At 42.4% G+C, this 21,112-nt stretch overlaps 1 protein-coding gene and 1 pseudogene across 26 annotated transcripts in view; one reads left to right on the forward strand and one right to left on the reverse strand.

The window, feature by feature from the left end:
- WDR89 (WD repeat domain 89) overlaps positions 1-21,112 on the reverse strand; it is a 91,780-nt gene that overhangs the window by 57,471 nt on the left and 13,197 nt on the right. For 18 of the 26 annotated variants that reach the window (XR_012415855.1, XR_012415854.1, XR_012415853.1 and 15 more), the window contains one exon: positions 16,447-16,548. The exons of 3 other annotated variants lie outside the window; for them this stretch is intronic. The gene's annotated coding sequence lies outside the window, so the exon portion shown is untranslated. Of the gene's footprint in view, positions 1-16,446; positions 16,549-17,368; positions 17,519-21,112 lie in introns of all 26 variants that reach the window. 5 more of the 26 variants (XM_073997501.1, XM_073997505.1, XM_073997498.1 and 2 more) reach the window with 1 other exon arrangement.
- LOC123574778 (U6 spliceosomal RNA) lies at positions 8,940-9,036 on the forward strand (annotated as a pseudogene).

The raw sequence follows: 21,112 nt of genomic DNA on the forward strand, positions 1-21,112 counted from the left end.
CCCACCTATAATCCCAGCTACATGGGAGGCTGAGGCAGGAGAACTGCTTATACCTGGGAGGTGGAGGTTACAGTGAGCCAAGACCGCGCCACTGCACTCCAGCCTGGAGACAGAGAGAAACTCTGTCTCAAAAAAAATAAAAATAAAAATAAAACAAAACTCAAAAAGCATATGAACTTCACTATGTTTCAAAAGATGACTGTGTTTCACTGCCCAAGGTTCTCAGTGAACTCTCTCAAGATTCTTATCTTTTAGTTAGATACCAATCAGAATGGTTTGAGACGTAAACTATTAAAAATGCCCTTCAGTTCCTTGGAGAAAGAAGAATTTAAAAGGAAAAACAAAAAGACATAGGAGCCAAGAACTTCACTGGCCACTCTAAAGCAATCTCAACAACAAAATAACAATACTCATCTAAGCGCAGTGGTTCACGCCTGTAATCCCAGCTGCTTGGGAGGCTGAGGCAGGAGAATCGCTTGAACCTGGGAGGTGAAGGCTGCAGTGAGCCAAAGTCATGCCACTGCACTCTGGCGGGGGCAACAGAGTAAGACTCCGACTTAAAAAAAAACAAAAAACAAAAAACAAAAACAAAAAAAACTCTTGGATTACAATCCAAAGAATAAATATCCATGAGTCCATACTGATAAAAACGAAATCAGTAAATGAGGTAGAAGGAACAAATCTGCCTTATAGAACTCAAGTAACATGTAGATATACTCCCTCTAGAAAGTAGAGTTGAATTATCCTCCCCTTGAATGTAGGCTGGACTTGGTTACTTGCATTCAAATAATAGAGTACCGAAACAGTAAAAGATAGTAACCTCACTGTGGAGAAGCTCAGATGATATCACTGTGACCAACTGATCAAGGGTAACATCATCAGCAATATGTCATGTTCCTATCATGAACCCCCTGGTATGATAAGAAAGGCATTCCATTCACCTCTGTGATATTCTTCCCCAAGTAGAAAACCCCAGTCTAATCATGAGAAAACCTCAAACTAACCCAATTTGAGGGATATTCTTTTTTTTTTTTTTTTTTTGAGAAGGAGTCTCACTCTGTCACCCAGGCTGGAGTGCAGTGGCACGATCTCGGCTCACTGCAACCTTCACCTCCTGGGTTCAATCAATTCTCTTGCCTCAGCTTCCTGAGTAGCTGGGACTACAGGCATGCACCACCATACCTGGCTAATTTTTGTATTTTTAGTAGAGATGTGGTTTCACCACATTGGTCAGGCTGGTCTCGAACTCCTGACCTTGTAATTCACCCACCTTGGCCTCCCAAAGTGCTGGGGTTACAGGCATGAGCCACTGTGCCTGGCCAATTTGAGGGATATTCTACAAATACCTGGCTAATACTCTTCAAAAGCTTCAAGATCAGACCAGGCACAGTGGCTCATGCCTGCAACCCTAGCACTTGGGGAGGCTGAGACAGGCGGATCTTGAGGCTAGGAGTTCGAGACCAGCCTGGCCAGCACGGTGAAACCCCATTTCTACTAAAAATACAAAAATTAGCCAGGAATGGTGACACACACTTGTAGTATCAGCTACTCAAGAGGCTGAGGCATGAGAATCACTTGAACCCAGGAGTCGGAGGTTGCAGCGAGACAAGATCGCGCCTGCACTCCAGCCTGGGCAACACAGCAAGACCCAGTCTCAAAAAAAAAAAAAAAGGCTTTAAGATCATGAAAACGAAAGACCAAGAGATCATCACAGATTGGGGGAGACCATGATGATGTGATGATGAAATTCAATATGGCGTCCTTGATTAGATCCTGGACTAGTAAAAGGACATTCATGGAAGACCTGGTGAAATCCAAATAAAGTCTGTCATTTAGTTAATAGTATTATCCCAATGTTACTTTCTTAGTTTTGACAAATGTTCCATGGTTATGTTAACATTAGGGAGGCTGGGTGAAGGGTATACAGGAACTCTATACTATTTTTGCAACTTTTCTGTAAATCTAACATTATCCCAAAACAATAACAAAAAAAAATTTTTTTTGAGACAGGGTCTGGCTCTGTTCCCCAGGCTAGGCTAGAGTACAGTGGCACAATCTCGGCTCACTGCAACCTCTGCCTCCTGGGTTCAAGCAACTCTCCTGACTCAGCCTCCCAAGCAGTTGGGATTACAGGTGTGTGCCACCACGTCTGGCTAATTTTTTGTATTTTTAGTAGACATGTGGTTTCACCAAGTTGCCCACGCTGGTCTCGAACTCCTAAACGCAAGTGATCTGCCCACCTCAGCCTCCCAAAGTGCTGGGATTACAGACTTGAGCCACCAGGCCTGGCCGACAAAAAATTTTTAACATATCATGGATATTTAAAGTTCTAGACAGAAAAATATTTCGGATATTAACACACTAGGAATGTCCCAATGCTGAAAAGCCCTTCAGTCAAACTCAACTCTAGACCTGAGATGGCTCTAGCAGGCCAATCAGGACTACCACCACCAATCTCTGCCCTAGTCGTGTCCCTAATCTAGCTTCATAATAAACTGGAAAATATAGCAGAGCCAACAGAATCTCCTTCCATACACCAATATCCTCTTCCCCAAAGCAGTACTAAGGAAAGGTAAAAATAAAATTTCAAGTTTTTGTTTGTTTGTTTTTTTGAGACATAATCTCCCTCTGTTGCCCACGCTGGAGTGCAATGGTGCGATCTCTGCTCACTGCAACCTCTGCCTTCCGGGTTCAAGCGATTCTCTTGCCTCAGCCTCCCGAGTAGCTGGGAATACAGGGGTGCGCCACCACACCTGGCTAATTTTTGTGGTTTTTTTGTAGAGACAGGGTTTTGCCATGTTGGCCAGGCTGGTCTCGAACTCCTGACCTCAGGTGATCCATCTGCCTTGGCCTCCCAAAGTGCCCCAAAGTACTGTAATCCCAACAAGCATGAGCCACTGTGCCTGGCCAAATTTCAAGAATTCTCACAAATACTCCCAAATTTGGAAAGAAGCAAACTGAGGGAGTTGGTAGGCAACCTCAAAAAATCTCTCGAAAGTAGTAAGTACTCCTACTTACTACTGCAGGAGCTCAGCAAAGGCATGAAGAGCTGGTAGGGCTATTTTTTAACATCTCCACGCTCAGCTTGGGAAATGAGAAGCAGCCCCTAAGAGTAGAATATACCTGGGACTTGTTGGAATGGGATTTGGTATAGGACATTCAATGGGATCTCAGATGAAAGGATAGATTCCAGGTCACCCACCAAGGACTGTCTCAGCCCCAGTATGACTAGTTTTTGCCAGTGGAAGCGATGCCTGCCGCAGTTAGGCTAGGATTAAGAGATAATGGGTCTTCTCTACCTTCTCTTTGCTCAACTGCTGGCTGGATGGAGAGGACTCCTTGGTCCGACAGGATGGTACAGCCATAAAATGAAAGGAGTCGCAGCCTACCAATCACCACATGAAAGGCTATCTGCTGACCAGGAAAACCTACATTTGGCTGCATCAGTCAATCAGCGGTGAACATATCTGAAACATGTAGTTTTAAAACTCCAAATCTGCTTGCAGAGGTGGCATCCTACAACTTCTTAGGGGACAAGTGAGAAAAAAACCCAAAAAACTCCAAAACACAATGATTCCAACTTCTTAATGTTATTCATTATTTTAAAAAACTTAAAGTGAATTTCAAGAGTCAGAAGCTCTTGTATTAAAATACATAAATTTCAGTCATTTCTTTCATACTATTTATTTTTTGGGATTCTAGCTCTTTTTAATACTGTTGAAATTTTTTTTTTTTTTTGAGACAGAGTCTCACTCTGTTGCCCAGACTGGAGTGCAGTGGCGCGATCTCGGCTCACTGCAACTTCCACCTCTAGGGGTCAAGCAATTCTCTGCCTCAGCCTCCCGAGTAGATGGGATTACAGGTGCCCGCCACCACACCCAGCTAATTTTTGTATTTTTAGTAGAGATGGGGTTTCAACATCTTGGCCAGGCTGGTCTTAAACTCATGACCTTGTGATCTACCCGCCTTGGCCTCCCAAAGTGCTGGGATTACAGGTGTGAGCCATTGCACCTGGCCACTGCTGAAATTTTTAAACTTTTTTTTTTTTTTTAAATACAAACGGGGTTTCACTATGTTGCCCCAGCTGGTCTCGAACTCCCGCATGTAAGAAATCCTCCTGCTTTGGCCTCCCAAAGTGCTGGGATTACAGGCATGAACCAATACGCCCAGCCTATTACTGAAATTTTTAATGATGATGACAACCTCATAAGAATCCCAAAAGTACTATTACATCCATTTTGCTGATGAGAAAAGCACAAGTAATATGCAGTAAAGCCGGTTTCTGAATTCAAGTTTTCTTATTCCACAGCCCATGCTCTACATGATTATGTACAGTAGAGTACATAATTCCTGTACTCTACTGTCTCTACATAAGCATGTAGCATATTAACATTTTTAAAGGGGGGGTATTAGCAGAGCACCTGGAAGCAGTAGCTGCTAGTGTCTAAAGTGGCAAGGTCAGTGGCAAACCTGAAAAATCTACTGGCAGCCACAAAAGCTTTATACGAGACATTCAAGTAGCTTAATATTTATCAGGCATATCCTTTCTTTCCTTTTCCTTTTTTTTTTTTTTGAGACAGGATCTCACTCTGTGGCCCAGGCTGGAGTACAGTGGTGCAATCACAGCTCACCGCAGCCTTGACCTCCCTGGCTCAAGCAATTCTCCCACCTACCTCAGCCTCCCAAGCAGATGGGACCACAGACATGTCACCATACCTGATTATATTATACATATCTGATGTCAGCTTATCTGAAGCAAAACTGCACAGAGGAATCTTAACAATCTGGTTATTGGCCGGGCGCGGTGGCTCAAGCCTGTAATCCCAGCACTTTGGGAGGCCGAGACGGGCGGATCACGAGGTCAGGAGATCAAGACCATCCTGGCTAACACGGTGAAACCCCGTCTCTACTAAAAAATACAAAAACTAGCCGGGCGAGGTGGCGGACGCCTGTAGTCCCAGCTACTCGGGAGGCTGAGGCAGGAGAATGGCGTGAACCCGGGAGGCAGAGCTTGCAGTGAGCTGAGATCCGGCCACTGCACTCCAGTCTGGGCGACACAGGGAGACTCTGTCTCAAAAAAAAAAAAAAAAAAAAAACCAATCTGGTTATTAACATTTCAGAGAAACAGGGAAGAGTCAAATAGGAACAATCACACATATGCATTACCAGTATGTCCCAGAGGAAACAATACTTTGGGATAAAAAGCATACATTGGTTTAATTTCAGGAAAATCATTTCCAGAAAACATTTATAATGTAGAGGAATGTATACGTATGTTTTAAACTAACACAGAATTAGCTCTAAGACAATTTGCCAAAGAGCCATTTGTTTTAAATTCAGAAGAACTGCTGAATATTTAGTGGAAGGTATGCTAAACTGACATCTGCTACAACTCTAATATAATTTTAAATTTCACATTCATTAATGACTAAGACAATGTCTCTGTAAATTAATCCTGCTTAGCTAGTCTGATTATCGTATTCTTATTCACACAAACGTTCAAGATAGTGGTTGCAGCAACATATGGCATCCCATGCATTAAATATACTAAAATTCTCAGGAAAAGCACAATGTTTAAAGTACAGGAATCTGTTACCAAGGAAAAGGGGGAGGACTGGAAGGAAATGACACATACTTTCTCATGCAGTGTGAGATTATGCTGCAGGTTCCAGATATAACATTCAAAGCATCTTTTTAAAAACAAAAATATTTTCCTCAATAACATTCTGAGATGTCCAGTTTTGCATGTACATCTTGCATCTAAACGTCACCCTTTACGGTAATTCCACAAATGCCCAGAATCTTTCAACAAGAACAATTAACTGCCTTTTTCCTTTCCAGAACAACCAGCTGGTTAACCAAACAGAGAAACCAAATTTCCCTAGTCACCAGATGTCTTAATTTGGAACAGTTAGAAGCAATTTGAAATAATCCAATTCTTGAATTGGTACTACTTGTTTACTATTTCTTCATTTTCTAATTTTGAAAAGATGCTTTTAAGAATTAAGCAAATGCTATCTTTAATAACTGCAAAAACAATGAGGAAAAACAAAAAGAACCATATCCTGTTACAGAATGATGTTTACATTATCTAAAAGCCAGCTACTTAAATATTGTACACATTATAGTTAGAAACTGATAAGCTCGAACAACATTAAATCTGCTCAAAAGTTCTAAAGAATTACCCTACTCAAGAATTCAAAAACAGCCAGGCCCAGTGGCTCACGCCTGTAATCCCAGCACTTTGGCAGGCCGAGGCAGGCAGATCACGAGGACAGGAGTTCAAGACCAGCCTGGCCGACGTGGCGAAACCCCATCTCTACTAAAAAATACAAAAATTAGCCAGGCGTGGTGGCGTGTGTCTGTACTCCCGGCTACTCAGGAGGCTGAGGCAGGAGAATCACTTGAACCTGGGAGGCAGAGGTTGCAGTGAGCTGAGATGGTGCCACTGTACTCCAGCCCTGGCAACAGAGCAAGACCCTGTCTTTAAAAAAAAAAAAAAAAAAAAAAAAAAAAAAAAAAGAATTCAAAAACAGGCCGGGCGCGGTGGCTCACGCCTGTAATCCCAGCACTTTGGAAGGCCGAGGCGGGCGGATCACAAGGTCAGGAGATCGAGACCATGGTGAAACCCCGTCTCTACTAAAAATAGAAAAAAATTAGCCGGGCGCAGTGGCGGGCGCCTGTAGTCCCAGCTACTCGGGAGGCTGAGGCCGGAGAATGGTGTGAACCCAGGAGGCGGAGCTTGCAGTGAGCCGAGATTGCGCCACTGCACTCCAGCCTGGGTGACAGAGCGAGACTCCGTCTCAAAAAAAAAAAAAAAAAAAAAAAAAGAATTCAAAAACAATTCTTGGCCAGGTGCGGTAGCTCACACCTACAATCCTAGCACTTTGGGAGCCTGAGGTGGGTGGATTGTTTGAGCCCAGGAGTTTGAGACCAGTTTGGGCAACACAGCTAAACTTCATCTCTACAAAATTTAGCTAATTTTTGTACTTTAGAGCTACATGTACAGGGCGTGGTAAAGTGGTGGTAGTCTCAGCTACTCGGTATGCTGAGGTGGGAGAAGCACCTGAGCCCAGGGAAGTTGAGGCTGTAAGTTGAGCTGTGATTGTACCACTGCACAACAGCCTGGGTGACAGAATGAGACTCTGTCTCAATACCAAAACAAACCAACAAAAAAACAGTTCTGGAAAGGTTATGACATGACAGGCCTAGAACATAACAAATTCAGCAAAGAACAGTCATGAAGTCCCTTTCTTCATGCAGGACAGGATAGAAGGAGATAGGTAGATACATAGCCCAATAACTAATTATAATAATAAAAATAGTGATGAGTGTTATAAAAAAATAACAACATAAGGTAAGGCAAGAAAAATGAGGCAGGAAAAGCCATTTCTATTCCATCATTAAAGGAAGCTTCCCCCACGAGGTGACATCTGAGCCAAGACCAGGACAAAATGAGGGAGGCAAGGGAGTGGATTACATGGAGCAAGAGCTGCCTAGGCAGAGAGAAACAGCAAGTGGGCCAGTGTAGCTAAAGTCAGAGAAAGAAAGAAGGGTGTAGAAAATGAGATTAAAGAGGTAGCCGGAGTCAGATACCATGACTCTGTCGGTCATGGTAAGAACTCTGGATTTTATTCTCAAGTGAGAAAGAAAGCCACTGTAGGTTGAGAGCAGGTAAGAGACACTGAGAATGGGTTCCTTGGGCTGCTGCCTGGAGAACAGACCAGAGGGCAAGAGAGTATAAGTAGTTTAGAGGTTTGTGCAAAATTCTGAGAAAGAGTTATGACAGAAATGGCTGGATGTACGTCACAAATATGAAAGAATTTTCTGGTAAGACTGCAAGTGGTGTGTGAGAAGAGCAGTCAAAAATGATTCTTGTCTCAAAAAAAAAATGATTCTTAGGTTTCTGGCTTAAGCAGCAAGGTAAATATGAAATATGTTGTTGGTATTATTAATACTTTAATTACAAGCTTTTTTTTTTTTTTTTGAGACAGAGTTTTGCTCTTGTTGCCCAAGCTGGAGTACAATGGCACGATCTTGGCTCACTGCAATCTTTACCTCCCAGGTACAAGCGATTCTCCTGTCTCAGCCTCCCACGTAGCTTTAATTACAGGCATGCGCCACCACGCCTGGCTTTTTCTTTTTTTGTATTTAGCAGAGACGGGGTTTCACCACGTTAGTCAGGCTGGTCGCGAACTCCTAACCTCAGTTGATCCACCCGCCTCAGCCTCCCAAAGTGCTGGGATTACGGGAATGCACCACTGTGCCTGGCCTAATTACAAGCTCTTCAGATAAGATGATTAACTGGACAATTTGATAATTATCCAGTTGTTTATACAGGCATTACTGATAAATTGTGGTATGTAAATATAATAGAATTCTCTTTTTTTGTTGTCTTTTTGAGACCAAGTCTTGCACTGTAACCCAGGCTGGAGTGCAGTGGAATGATCTCGGCTCACTGCAACCTCCCGGGTTCAAGTGATACTCCTGCCTCAGCCTCCCAAATAGCTGGAGTTACAGGCACCCACCACCACACCCAGCTAATTTTTGTAGTTTTAGTCGAGACGGGGTTTCACCATGTTGGCCAGGCTGGTCTCAAACCCTTGGCATCAAGTGATTCGCCCACCTCGGCCTCCCAAAGTGCTGGTATTGCAGGCATGAGCCACTGCGCCTGGCCTAGAATTCTACATAGCAATAAAAAACATACAACTGGTACATGCAACAATGTGGATGAATCTCAGAACTGGTTAGACGCCTGACACAAAAAGGTCCTACAGGATTTCATTTATATAAAGTTTAAAAAAAGGCAAAACAAATCTATAAAATGGCAGAAGTAAGAATATTAGTTATTTTGGGGGGAGATATAAACTGAGAAACAGAACAAGAGAATTCTGGGTGGTGATTACGCTCAGATGCATACATTTAAAAATAAAATTATGGTGCTCGCTTCAGCAGCATATGTACTAAAATTGGTACAATACAGATTAGCATGACCCCTGCACAAGAATTACAGTATGTGAAACATTCCATATTTTTAGAGGCGTGTGTGTGTGTGTGTGTGTGTGTGAGAGAGAGAGAGAGAGAGAGAGAGAGAGAGAGAGAGAGAGAGAGACAGGGTCTCACTCTCTGTCACACAGGCCGGAGTGCAATGTCACAATCTTGGCTCACTGCAACGTCAGCATCCCAGGATCAAATGATCCTCTGGCCTCAGCCTACCAAGTAGCTGAGACTACAGGCATGAGCCACCATGCCTGGCTAAGTTTTGTATTTCTGTAAGAGATGGGGTTTTGCCATGTTGCCCAGGCTGGCCTCAAACTCCTGGACTCAAGCAATCTGCCCACCTCAGCCTCCCAAAGTGCTGGAATTATAAGCAGGAGGCACTGTGCCTGGCTTTTACATGTATTTTAACAAAGAAGAACATTCAGATAACAAGAAAGAATTCTTGGAAATTAAGAATAAGATAGCAGAAATACAAAATCCACAGAAGAGCGAAAAGATATGGTTAAGGAATTCTCCCAACTAAAGTAGAAGAAGAAAAAAGAAAGAATGAAATCAGAGGATTGATCAATCAATCTAAGTCAAACATCCTAAAAACGAAAAGTCCAGAAAGAAAAATAGAAACAAACAAACAAACAAACAAACCTGAGTGTTCAGCAAAAAGGACAGCAAAAGAAAGCCATACCAAGTCACATGTATCTTGAAATTTCATAATGCTGGGGATGAAGGAAAGATTCTACAAGTGTCCATGGAGAAAAGGGGTCTCATAAAAAATCTGAAGAATAGTAACAACATCAGACTTCTCAACAGCAACCCTCAGGGAAAAAACGAATAATGGCTTGAAAATTCTGGGTCAAAATTCTCTCTAACCTGGAGTCTTTTTAGCCAGTCAAGTTAACAATGAAATGTGGGTCTAGAACAGAGATATTTTATGTGTATGTATTTTTAAAAATCATGGAGTGAATGACTCCCTACTTTTGCCAAGCCTCAAACTGTGGAAAGAGCACTGACGGTAGGCAGGTGGTGGGGAAGAGCATGGAGAGAAACCTCCTGTTGGGGCCTGCTGAGACTGAGTAGAGCGGCGACAAGGAGAAAACCCTCCAGCATCCCAGGCCTGACACTAAGCACAAGATTGTAACAGCTCATAGCTGAAGGAATTTGAAGTTTTGGGTATGTTAATGTCAACTATAGTAACACCAAAACCCAAACCAGGCTAGATTGTTCAAACCGCAACACTGAGTCTGATAGAAGCACAGGTATCCATTTCTGAGGCTAAATACTACTTACCTTAGTCTCTACTATTCTTCTACACATGATGTACAGAATTCAATTTTAAAGAGACAGAGAAATATCAACAAGTTATCAAGAAATGAGGCAATAAACAGAAAACAACCCGGAGAACACTCAGATATATACTATATACCTACTAATAGTGTAACTATACACTCTCACTGCTTCACTTGACAAGCCTTAAAAGCAAACAAAAAAACTGAAATAATTGTGAATTGGTTATTTTTAAGCACCCCCCAAAACAGAAAACAACAAGTATTGGCAAGAATGTAAAGAAACTATAGTACAGCCAAAATGGAAAAGAGTATGAAGGTTCCTAAAAAAATTAAAAATAGGCTGGGCACCGTGGCTCACAGCTGTAATCCCAGCACTCTGGGAGGCCAAGGCAGGAGGATCACCTGACGTCAGGAGTTTGAGATCAGCCTGGCCAACATGGTGAAACCCCATCTCTAGCAAAAATACAAAAATTAGTTGGGCATGGTGGCATGTGCCTCTAATCCAAGCTACCCAGGAGGCTGAGGCAGGAGAATCGCTTGAATCTGGAAGGTGGAGATTGCAGTGAGCCGAGATCATGCCATTGCAATCCAGGCTGGCTGACAGAGTGAGACTCCATCTCAAAAAAAAAAAAAAAAAAAAAAAAAAAAAAAAAAGAAATGCAATCAGTATGTCAAAGAGATATCTGTACTCCCAGGTTCACTGCAGCATTTTTTCACAACAGCCAAGATATAGAATCAACCTAAGTGTTCTTCAGTTGATGAATGGATACAGAAAATGTGGTGTAAAAATACAAAAATTAACCGAGAATGGTGGTGTGCACCTGTCGCCCCAGCTACTCAGGTATACATTTGTGTATATACACAATGGAATACTATTCAGCCTTAAAAAAGAATAAAATCCTGTCATTTGTGAAACAGATAAACCTGCAGGACATTATATTATAAACTAAAGTAAACCAGATATAGAAAGCCAAATATCACATGATCTCATCTAGATGTGTGCATGTATATAAAGTAAACCAGATATAGAAAGCCAAATATCACATGATCTCATCTAGATGTGTGCATGTATACAAACATACATATCTATATGTGAAATCTAAAACAGTCAAACCCATGGAAGCAGAGAGTAGAAAGGTGGTTAACCAGGGCTGGGAAGGAGGGAGAATTGGGGAGATGTAGATCAAAGGGTATAAAATTTCACTGGGAAAGAGGAGTAAGTTCAAGAGCTCTAATGTACAATATGGTGACTATAGTTAGTAACAACGTACTGTATACTTGAAAATTGCTAAGAGGGGGCAGGCACAGTAGCTCACGCCTGTAATCTCAGCACTTTGGGAGGCCGAGGCAGGCTGACTGCTTGAAGTCAGGAGTTTGAGACCAACCTGGCCAATATGGTAAAACCCTGTCTCTACTAAAAATACAAAAAAAAAAAAAATCAGTTGGGCATGGTAGCAAGTGCCTGTAGTCCCAGCTACTCAGGAGGCTAAGGCACGCAAATTACTTGAACCTGTGAGGTGGAGGTTGCAGTGAGCTGAGACTGTGCCACTGCACTCCAGCCTGGGTGACACAGCGAGACTCCATCTCAAAAAAAAAAAGAAACCCGCCAAGAGTTGCTAAGAGACTAGATTTTAAGTGTTCTCACCACATCCAAAAAAATGTATGTAAGGCAGTGGGTATGTTAATTGGCTAGATCTAGTCATTCTGCAATGTATACACATATCAAAACATCTAGCTGTACACCATAAATATATACAACATTTATTTGTCAATTAAAAAATATATTTTTTGCCGGGCGCGGTGGCTCACGCCTGTAATCCCAGCACTTTGGGAGGCCGAGGCGGGCGGATCACGAGGTCAGGAGATCGAGACCATCCTGGCTAACACGGTGAAACCCCGTCTCTACTAAAAATGCAAAAAATTAGCCGGGCGAGGCGGCGGGCGCCTGTAGTCCCAGCTACTCGGGAGGCTGAGGCAGGAGAATGGCGTGAACCCAGGAGGCGGAGCTTGCAGTGAGCCGAGATCGCGCCATTGCACTCCAGCCTGGGTGACTAAGCGAGACTCTGTCTCAAAAAAAAAAAAAACCAAAAAAAACATTTTTTAAAAAAGAATGTGAAGAAACTGGAACCCTTATATATTGCTGGTGGAAATGTAAAATGTAGCAGCCTCTATGGAAAACACTTTGGCAGTTTCTCATAAAGCTAAACATACGTTCATGTAAAAACTTATAAATAAATTTCATAGTAGCATTATTATTATTTGAGACAAGAGTCTCACTCTGTGGCCCAGGCTGGAGTGCAGTGGGACAATCTCGCAATCTCAGGTGACTGCAACCTCTGCCTTTTGCAGCACTTTGGGAAGCTGAGGCAGGTGGATCACCTGAGGTCAGGAGTTTGAGACCAGCCTGACCAACATGGTGAAACCCCATCTCTACTAAAAATACAAACATTAGCTGGGAGTGGTGGCGGGCACCTGTAATCCCAGCTACTCAGGAGGCTGAGGCAGGAGAATCGCCTGAACCCAGGAAGTGTAGGTTGCAGGGAGATGAGATCATGCGATTGCACTCCAGCCTGGCTGGCAGAGCAAGACTGTCTCAAAAAAAAGAATTACTTCAGTCTTCGCATCAAAAACTATGCAAGCCAGAGAAGAAAGGAATGACAATTTTAAACACCGAAAGGATAGAAAAACCTACCAACACAAAACTCTATACCCAGCAATATCTTCTGAAACAGGGTATAAAACAAAGACTATCAGTCTGGTCCAAAAGTAGTGAGTTACCCAACTGATTGCTCACAGTCAGCTACACGTCAAACTCCCTGTTCCACTCCTCCCCTCTTCTCACTACTGCACTTGATAGTCTTCAAAAAGGCAAACAAGAAATATTATCAGACAAACACAAACTGAGAAGATTCACTGCCAGCAGAACTGTTGCTGTTAAATTGTTATTCAGGCAGAAAGAGCATGATAACAAACCGAAATCCGGATTGACACAAAGAAATAAAGAACACTGGGAATGGTAAACATGAGGGTAAATACATTTTTTCCTTTTAAATTTTTCCTTAAAAGATAATTGCTGTCGAAAGTAAAAACTAGTAATAATAAACCAAGGGATTTATGACATGTCAAAGTAAAATGCATTGGCCGGGTGTGGTGGCTCACCTGAGGTCAGGAGTTCGAGAACAGCCTGGCCAACATGGTGAAACCACGTCTCTACTAAAAGTACAAAAAAAGTAGCCAGGCAGGCTGAGCGTGGTGGCTCACACCTGTAATCCCAGCACTTTGGGAAGCTGAGGCGGGTGGATCACTTGAGGTCAGGAGTTCAAGACCAGCCAGGTCAACATGGTGAAACCTCATCTATAGAAAAATACAAACAAATTAGCTGGGCGTGGTGGCACATGCCTATAACCCCAGCTACTTGGGAGGCTGAGATAGGAGAATCGCTTGAACCCAGGGGGTGGAGGTTGCAGTGAGCCGAGATTATGCCATTGCCTTCTAGCCTGGGCAACAGAGCGAGACTTCATCTCAAAAAAAAAAAAAAAAAAAAAAAAGTAGCCAGGCATGGTGGCGGGTGCCTGCAATCCCAGCTACTCGGGAGGCTGAGGCACAAGAATTGCTTGAACCTGGGAGGCAGAGGCTGCCTGAGATCAGCTCACTGCACTCCAGCCTGGGCAACAGTTCAAGACTCCATCTCTAGATAAATAAGTAAATAAATAAAATGCATGACAATAATAGTGAGAGGATGGGAGGAGGGAAGTGGAAGGATAATGTTCTAAGATTCTTATACCATAAAATGTTATCACATTATTTGAAGCTAGATTTTAACAACTCAAAGAGGATATAATGGGCTGGGCACAGTGGCTCACGCCTATAATCCCAGCACTTTGGGTGGCCAAGGTGGGTGGGTCACTTCAACCTAGGAGTTCGAGACCAGCCTGGGCAAAATGGCAAAACTCAATCTCTACAAAAAATATAAAAATTAGCCAGGCATAGTGGCAGGTGCCTGTAGTCCCAGCTACTCAGGAGGCTTAGGTGGGAGGATCACTTGAGCGGGAGACAGAGGTGGCAGTGAACCCAGATCGCACTACTGCACTCCAGTCCGGGTGACAGAGAAAAACCAGGTCTCAAAAAAAAAAAAAAAAAAAAAAAAGCATATAGTAAACCCTAGACCAACCACTTCAAACAAACACAAAAAAACTAAACAGTAAATTCACAAGCCAAAACCAATCATAGAGAAAATCCACCCAATCAAAAAGATGAAAAAAGAAATAAAGAACTGATGAGAAAAACAGAAAATACAAAAACAACTAGTAAGAAGGTAGATTTAAATCCAACTACACCTGGCCGGGCACAGTGGCTCACGCCTGTAATCCCAGCACTTTGGGAGGGTGAGGTGGGTGGATCACTTGAGATCAGGAGTCTGAGATTAGACTGGTCAACATGGTGAAACCCTGTCTCCACTAAAATTACAAAAATTAGCCAAGTGTGGTGCCATGTGCCTGTAATCTCAGCTACTCGGGAGGTTGGGGCAGAAGAATCTCTTGAACCCGGGAGGCAGAGGTTGCAGTTAGCCAAGCTCACACCACTGCACTCCAGCCTGGGAGACAGAGTGAGACTCCGTCTCGGGGGAAAAGAAAAAAAAATCCAACCATACCAACAATTACGTTAAATATAAATAATATGACACCTTATTTAAAAGACAGAGATAGTCAGGATGCGAGTGGTGGAGAGACAGAAGCAAGACCCAACTACATGCTATCTAAAAGAAACCCATTTTAAATATAAAGCCATAGATAGGTTAAAAGGAAATGGATAGAAAAAAGATATACCATGCAAACATTAATAAAGAGAAAGCTGCAATGGTTTACTAATATGAGACAAATGAGAAGTCAGAACAGAGCATATTAACTCAAAATGGATCATAGACCTAAATGTAAAAGCAAGAACTACAAAACTTTTAAGAGAAAAAAGGGAATCTATGACCTTTGGTTAGGCAAAGATCTCTTAAAATACAAAAAGTACAAACCACAAAAGAAAAGTTTGACTTAATTAAAATGTAAAACCTGCTTTGAACAGTCAAGAAAATGCAAACTACAGGCCCAGCACAGTGGCTCATGCCTACAATCCCAGCACTTTGGGAGGCCCAGGGGGGTGGATGGCTTGAGTCCAGGAGTTCAAGACCAGCCTGGGTGACATGGCAAAACCCCATCTCCATCAAAAATACAAAAATTAGCCAGGCGTGGCGGCACATGCCAATAGTCCCAGTTACTCAGGAGGCTGAGATGGAGAGATCACTTTAGCCCAGGAGGTGGAGCTTGTAGTGAGCCAAGATTGCGTCACTGCCACTTCAGCCTGGGTCACCGAGTGAGACCCTGTCTCAAAAAAACAAAACAAAACAAAAAAGCCCACAACAAAACAAACAAAAATAAATATTAAAAAAAAAAAAAACAGAAAATTAAAAAAAAGAAAATGCCAACTACAGACTGGGAGACCATATTTGCAAATCACAATCTGATAAAGTTGCTATATCCACAATACATAAAGAATTCTTGGCCGGGCGCGGTGGCTCAAGCCTGTAATCCCAGCACTTTGGGAGGCCGAGGCGGGCGGATCACAAGGTCAGGAGATCGAGACCACAGTGAAACCCCGTCTCTACTAAAAATACAAAAAATTAGCCAGGCGCGGTGGCGGGCGCCTGTAGTCCTAGCTACTCAGGAGGCTGAGGCAGGAGAATGGCGTGAACCCAGGAGGCGGAGCTTGCAGTGAGCCGAGATCGCACCACTGCACTCCAGCCTGGGCAACAGCGTGAGACTCTGTCTCAAAAAAAAAAAAAAAAAAAAAGAATTCTTGCAACCAAATTATAAGACAAATAATTCAATTAAAACATGGGAAAATATTTGAAGAGATACTTCACCAAAGAAAATAAATGAATGACGAATAAGAACGAGAAGCTCAATAATATTAGTCATCAGAGATATGCAAATTATATTAATAATTACCTATTATTACACATTTGCTAAAATGCCTACAATTAAAAAGAACTAACAATACCAAGTTCTGGCAAAAATGCAAAAGTAACAGGAACTTTCATACACTGATGGTAAAATGTTATAGCCACTTTGGAAAGTGGTTTGGCAGTTTGTTTAAAAGTTAAATACATACTTACCCAGCAATCCCACTTTTAGGTATTTACTCAAGAGAAATGACAACTTATGTCCATACAAACACCTGTACACGTGTTCATCACCATTTTATTTGTAACAAATACCTAGAAAAAAACCCAGAAATATGGGTAAGCTTAAGCACAGAAAAAATAAACAACAAAGACCCTCCCTCCCCCAGAAATAACTGTCATCTACTGAATGGAAAAACAAACTGTGGCATATACATATAATGGACTCTGACTCTGCAATAAAAAAGGAACCAGAGATACATGCAACTTAAAAGAGTATATATTGTATGATTCCATTTAAATAACATTCTGGAAAAAGCAAAATGATAGGAACTGGTTGTTAGGGGCTGAGGTTGTTGGGAGGGCATTGATGATTAAGGGGCACAAGGAAACTTTCTGCGTGATGAAAATATTCTATATCTTAATCAGGGTGCTGGTTACACAACTGTGTAGGTACACACACGTGTCAACTCATCAAACTACATACTTACAAAGTTTAAAAAGGTAAATTTTATTGAATGTAAATTATACTTCAACAAACCTGATCTCCCATGCCCAAAGGCAAACAAAACATAAAAATCATAGTCAAAACTAATATATGATGATAGAAATTAGAATGGTGGTTATCTGTAGTGGGAAAGACTGGGAAGGGTCATCCAAGAGGTTTCTTTTTTTTTTTTTTTGAGACAGAATCTCAACTCTGTCGCCCAGGCTGAAAGTGCAGTGGCACGATGGCTCACTGCAACCTCCGTGCCCCGCCTTGGTTCAAGCAATTCTCCTGCCTCAGCCTCCTGAGTAGCTGGGATCACAGGCGCCCACCGCCATGCTCAGCTAATTTTTGTATTTTTAGTAGAGAAAGGGTTTCACCACATTGGCCAGGCTGTCTCGAACTCCTGACCTCAGGTGATCCACCCACCTTGGCCTCCCAAAGTGCTCGGATCACAGGTGTGAGCCACCGCGCCCCGCCTCAAGAGGCTTCTTGGGTGCTGGTACCAATTTGAGTGTCGTTGGCACAGATATCTTCAGTTTGTAAAAGTTCACCGAGCTCTACCCCAGACTTGTAGACCTTACAGTAGTTATATTTTAATAAATAAGTACAAAAAAAAATAATTAGTGCTATTTTAACTGATCATTGTAGAAAATGTGGAAAATCACATTTTAAACACAAAGAAGCAAAACATACAATTTTGGAGTAGAAGAGTACTTTTTCTTTTTTTTTTTTTTGAGACAGAGTCTAGCTCTGTCACCAGGCTGGAGAGCAGCAGCGCGATCTCAGCTCACCGCAACCTCTGCCTCCTGGGTTCAAGCGATCCTCCTGCCTCAGCCTCCCGAGTAGCTGAGATTACAAGCATGTGCTGCCACAGCCAGCTAATTTTTGTATTTTCAGTAGAGATGGGGTTTCACCATGTTGGCCAGGATGGTCTTGATCTCCTGACCTCATGATCCATCCACCTCAGCCTCCCACAGTGCTGGGATTACAGGCGTGAGCCACCGCACCTAGCCAAAGAGGACTTTTAAAGCAAAACTGGAACCCAGATGCCATGAAGGCAAAAAGTGAGAGATCTGATTAGACAAAAACATAACTAAAATAAGGTAAAATATATTGAAAATATAGTTAAAAGAAAACTGAAATTGGAAGAAAATTTTCATAACACACAATTAAGGGTTAATACCTTTACTATGCAAGGAATTTATCTGAACATAAAATAATAGCTAAAAGAAGCAGTAAGTCATAAAAGGGAAAATTCAAATGAACAAGAAACGAAAAAAGATGTTCAATCTCGGCCAGGCGTGGTGGCTAATGCCCGTGATCCCAGCACTTTGGGAGGCCAAGGTGGGCAGAACACGATCACATGAGCTCAAGAGTTTGAGACCAGCCTGGCCAACACGGCAAAATCCCATCTCTACTAAAAATACAAAAATGAGCTGGGCGTGGTGGTGCACACCTGTAATCCCAGCTGCTTGGGAGGCTGAGGCATGAGAATGGCTTGAGCCCGGGAGGCGGAGATTGCAGAGACAAGATCACACCACTACATTCCAGTCTGGGCTACAGAGTGAGACTGTCTCAAAAAAAAAAAGAAAAAAAAAAAGTTCAATATTACTAACAGTTGAGGAAATAAGATGCCATTTTCACCTATCAGGTTGGCAAAAATTAAAAACATTGATAACATCAATGCTGATGGGGTATGGGGAAATGGGCATTTGTAAACATTCTAGGCTGGGCACGGTGGCTCACACCTGTAATCCCAGAACTTTGGGAGGCCAAGGCAGGAGGATCGCTTTGAGACCAGGAGTCTGAGACCAGCCTGGGGAATCACAAAGAGATCCCGTCATTACAAAAAATACAAAAATTAGCTGGGTGTGATGGCGTACACCTGTAGGCCCAGCCACTCAGGAAGCTGAGGTTAGAAGATCACTAGAGTTCTATGATGGATCAGGTGATGAATAATGCGATTGGAATGAATATTATGGAGAAGTAATCTAATTTGAAGCTCAGTGTTAGGTCTAGTGTTTGGGTTATTATTCAGTGTCAGCTCCAGATGGTTGTTTCTTGGTTTGAGAAGATGAATAAAGTTGTTGAGGGGAGGCTGGTGTACGGTTGTGAGGGCGATGATAATGAAGGGTAGGATAAAGTGTAAGGTGAAGAATCGTGTGAGAGTGGGGCTGTCAATGGCGTACCCTCCTCAGATTCATTGGACTAGATTGGTTCCAATATACGGGATTGCTGATAGTAGGTTTGTGATTACTGTTGCCCCCCAGAATGACATTTGGCCTCATGGGAGAACATAACCCATGAAAGCTGTTGTTATGGTTATAAGAAGGAGCATAATACCGATGTTTCAGGTTTCTAGGAGGAGATATGAGCCGTAGTAAAGGCCTCGACCGATATGTAGGAAAAGGCAGATAAAGAGCATGGAGGCACCATTGGCGTGGAGGTAGCGAGTGACTCAGCCGTACTTTACATCTCGGGTGATATGCGCAATTGAGGAGAAGGCGGAGGAGGTGTCTGGTGAGTAGTGTATTGCTAGGAGTAGGCCTGTGATGATTTGTAAGATTAGGCAGGCTGCAAGAAGTGAGCCGAAGTTTCATCATATGGAGAGGTTGGGCGGGGTGGGTAAATCAATGAAGGAGCGATTAATTATTTTTATGATTGGGTTGGATTTGCGTATTGGAGTCATTGGTGCTTTTATAGTTGAAGTACAACGATGGTTTTTCGTACCATTAGTTATGGTTGGAGTCCATGTGAAAGCGATGACGTATATTTTGTTTGCATTGAGTGTTTTGTTAGTTATGGGGTTTGTGGGGTTTTCTTCTAAGCCCTCTCCTATTTACGGGGGTCTGGCATTAATTGTTAGTGGTGTAGTTGGTTGTGTGATTGTTTTAAGTTGTGGGGGGGCTTATATGGGTTTAATGATGTTTTTAGTTTATCTGGGGGGTATGATGGTTGTTTTTGGTTATACTACCGCAATGGCTATGGCTAGGAGTTCCAGGCTGCAGTGAGCTATGACTGTGTCAATGCACTCCAGCTTAGGTGACAGAATGAGACTTTGTCTCTAACACACACACATGCACACACACACACACACACACACACTCTTTCTCTCCCTCTGTTAAAAGTTTTTGACAAGTATTCTGGTACTATATAATAAAACTAGAAATATGTGTCTCCTTGAATCCAACAATCTCCCATAAGCATCTACCCAAAATTAAATATATGTGTATGTAAGGAAGGATATTTATTATAGAATCGTAATAACAAAAAAAAGCCTAACACCCTGAATCTCCATTAATTGGGAAGTGGTCGAATTAGAGTACTGCCACATAAAACAACATTAAGTAGCTTTTATAAAAAAATTAAAGTCCATTGTTTACCTTAGGGTTCACTTTTCGTTTTGTACAGTTCTATGGGTTTTGACAAATACATGTAAGGAATACACCATTATAAAATTTTCGCCACCCTAAAAATCCTGTGTTCTGCCCATTCATCCCTCTGCTCACCCTGAACCTTTATCAGCCATTGATCTTTTTACTGTCTCTTTAGTTTTGCCTTTTCCAGAATGTCAAATAGTTAGAATCATAAGGCGAGTGGCCTTTTCTGGTTTCCTTCACAAAGATATAAACACAGAGTTCCTCTACGTCTTTTAGTGTCTTAAAAGCTCATTTCTTCTTATAACTGAGTATCACTGAATTAAATTCCACTGTATGAAAAAAAAAAAATTCAGCTGGGTATGGTGGCACATGCCTGCAGTCCCAGCTACCAGAAAGGTGAGGTAGGAGGATCACTTGAGCCCAGGAGGTCGAGTAGAGAAAGTTATTTCAATACTTGACTGGAAATTTTAATAACTTTTTTGATTAAATTTCTCTAACAGGCTGAGTACAGTGGCTCATGCCTGTAAGCCCAGCACCTTGGGAGACTCAGATGGGAGGATCCCTAGAGCCCAGGAGTTTGAGACCAGTCCAGGCAACATAGTGAGATCCCATTCTCTACAAAAAGTTTAAAAATCAGCCAGACGTGCTGGTGTGCACCTGTCATCTCAGCTACTTGGGAGCTGAGGAGGAAGGATTGCTTAAGCCTGGGAAGTTGAGGCTATGCGATCAATCAGGTGAGCCATGATCACTCCAGTCCAGGCAACAGAGCAAAATCTAGTCTCAAAAAAAA

This window comes from Macaca fascicularis, chromosome 7 (genome assembly GCF_037993035.2).
Source record: "Macaca fascicularis isolate 582-1 chromosome 7, T2T-MFA8v1.1".
In the NCBI taxonomy this organism is placed as follows: Eukaryota; Metazoa; Chordata; class Mammalia; order Primates; family Cercopithecidae; genus Macaca; species Macaca fascicularis.